This window comes from Sceloporus undulatus, chromosome 5, assembly GCF_019175285.1.
Source record: "Sceloporus undulatus isolate JIND9_A2432 ecotype Alabama chromosome 5, SceUnd_v1.1, whole genome shotgun sequence".
In the NCBI taxonomy this organism is placed as follows: Eukaryota; Metazoa; Chordata; class Lepidosauria; order Squamata; family Phrynosomatidae; genus Sceloporus; species Sceloporus undulatus.
In genome coordinates this window covers 182,793,436-182,796,174 of record NC_056526.1, presented here as the reverse complement: position 1 = coordinate 182,796,174, position 2,739 = coordinate 182,793,436, and positions in this window count along the sequence as shown.

The window sequence follows — 2,739 nt, the reverse complement described above, 5'->3', positions numbered from 1 at the left end:
AATGGACCACAGGGGCCACCTAGTCCATCCTCTGCCAAGCAAGAAATACACAACTAAAGAGCACTCCTGAAAGATGCCCATCCAACCTCTGTTTAAAGACCTCCAAGGACCACTCTTTGAGGGTGTCTGGTCTGTTGTTGTGTGCTTTTGGCTGCATGGACACTGCAAAAATAGTGCGGGTTGACACCGCTTTAAATGCCATGGCTCAATGCTATGGAATTCTGGGATTTGTAGTTTTGTGAAATATTTAGCCTTCTCTGTCAGAGTTTTGGTGCCACAATAAACTACAATTCCTAGCACTGAGTCTGGGTAGTTAAAGCGGTCTCAAACTGTATTATTTCTGCAGTGTGTTTTGGACCTAAGATTGCATTTACACTGCAGAAGTAATGCAGTTTGACTCGACTTTAAACTGCCATGGCTCAATTCTATGGGATTCTGGGGTTTGTAGTTTTGCAAGATATTTAGCCTTCTCTGTCAGAGAGCTCTGGTGCCACAACAAACTACAAGTCCCAGGATACCATAGGTTGGAGCCACGACAGTTAAAGTGACATTAAATTGCATTAATTCTGCAGTGGGGCAGCAGCCTTTGAGCCATTTCTGCATAATAGGGTTTTTTTTGGGGGGGGAGGGTTGCAAGGTTTCCTCAGAAGATGTTTGCTTTTGCCATTTTCAAAGCCTGAGAGACTTTCCCATGGTCACCCAATGGGTCTTAAAGGTTAAATCGAGATTCAAAACCCTGGTCTCCCAGAGTCCTAGTTCAGCACTCAAGCCACAATATCATACAACAAAAGAACAATGTCTTACAGACAGCAAAATGTATTGGGCCATCCCTGCGTACATTGGGAGTAATGAAACAAACAGAGTAGCATTCCCCGACCTGGTGCCCTCCAGAGATGTTGGACTATCCCCAAGCAAGCATGGCCCACCTGGATGCTGCATGGCCAATGCCCCTGCTGTCTGGGGATGATGGGTCTTTGAAGAACAGCACCAGCCTGGGGAAGACTGAGGAACATGAAAGCATGTATACAACGATACAAGTCCTGAGACTTGGGATTTCCAGAGAACAGAGTATTTAAATAGAAATGTAAACCCTTTACCACTTAAAATGCTACTGTGAAGTAAGTACCTGTACTACAGGGAAGAAACATCCAACATCTTTCGGGTTACTTCTCTTTTTGTCTTTTATTTTTAGTATTTTGTCCCTAGTAATTCAAATTCGTAACTGGATGTTGAGAAGTGAGTGGCAGTGAAAAGAAGTGATGTTCCTTTTGTGAAAAGGGTATCTCACCCTATGATATTACATTTGGTGGCACATTATCTAGACCCATTTCAAACCGGCTTCAGGGCGGGATTAGACTGCCATGGTCGCTTTGGTCGATGATCTCCATCTGGGCATCGACCGGGGAAGTGTGACCCTGCTGGTGCTCTTGGACCTCTCAGCGGCATTCGACACCATAGACCATGGTATCCTTCTGGAACGCCTGAGGGAGTTAGGCATCGGGGGCACTGCGCTCCAGTGGTTCCGGTCTTACCTCTCAGGTAGATTCCATATGGTGAGGCTGGGGGATAGTTGCTCCTCCAAGAGAGAGCTGACATCTGGCATCCCTCAGGGCGCCATCCTGTCTCCCATGCTATTTAACATTTACATGAAGCCGCTAGGAGAGATCATCCGGAGACATGGGGCACGGTGTTATCAGTATGCTGATGACACCCAAATTTATTTCTCTATGTCTCCGACTCTTGCAGTGACCAAGGATGGCATCTCTCCTCTAAATGCCTGCCTTGAGTTGGTAATGGGATGGATGAAGGAAAACAAACTCAAGTTGAATCCAGAGAAAATGGAGGTACTAGCTATAGGATCCCTGGGCCCTGGCAGAGAACTTTGCCAACTTGTCCTAGACAGGGTCACACTTCCCCTAAAGGATGAAGGGCATCGTTTGGGAGTACTCCTAGATCCGTCTCTGCAGTTGACATCTCAAGTAGATGCGATGGCTAGGAGTGCTTGGTATCAACTTCGGTTGATACGCCAACTGCGCCCTTACCTGGACCAAAAGGACCTTGAAGCAGTGGTACTTGCACTGGTAATCTCTCATTTAGATTTCTGTAATGCACTCTACATGGGGCTACCTTTGTACCAAATTTGAAAGCTTCAATTAGTTCAAAATGCAGCAGCTAGATTGGTCACCAGGGCATCGAGGTTTGACCATATAACACCAATACTAAATCTCTGCACTGGCTACCGATTAGCTTCCGGGAGCAATACAAAGTGTTGGTTATTACCTTTAAAGCCCTAAATGGCTTGGGCCCGAGTTACTTGAGGGAACGCCTCTCCCTACACAATCCGTCCCACAATCTCAGAATAACTGGGAAGAAATCACTAGACTACGTATATACTAAGCTAGTGACCACTTCCCACAGAGCATTTTCCACCGTGGCCCCCAAGTTGTGGAATTATTTGCCGGAAGAAATCCGTCTCATAACCACCTTAGATGCTTTCAAGAAGGCACTGAAGACGGAACTCTTTTGGTGAACCTACCCACTAAACCTGCTGTAAAATTCTCACCTCTGTCAGTATTGTATGTTTTTTATGGAGAGTCAACCAGCTGTATTGTATTGACAGTAATGTATATATATTTTATGCTATGTATTTAATAGTGTTGAAATATGTTTTTATTGTTGAAATTTGCTGACTGCTGTAATCCCGCCTTGATCCGCAGGGAGAGGTGGGAAATAGAAATA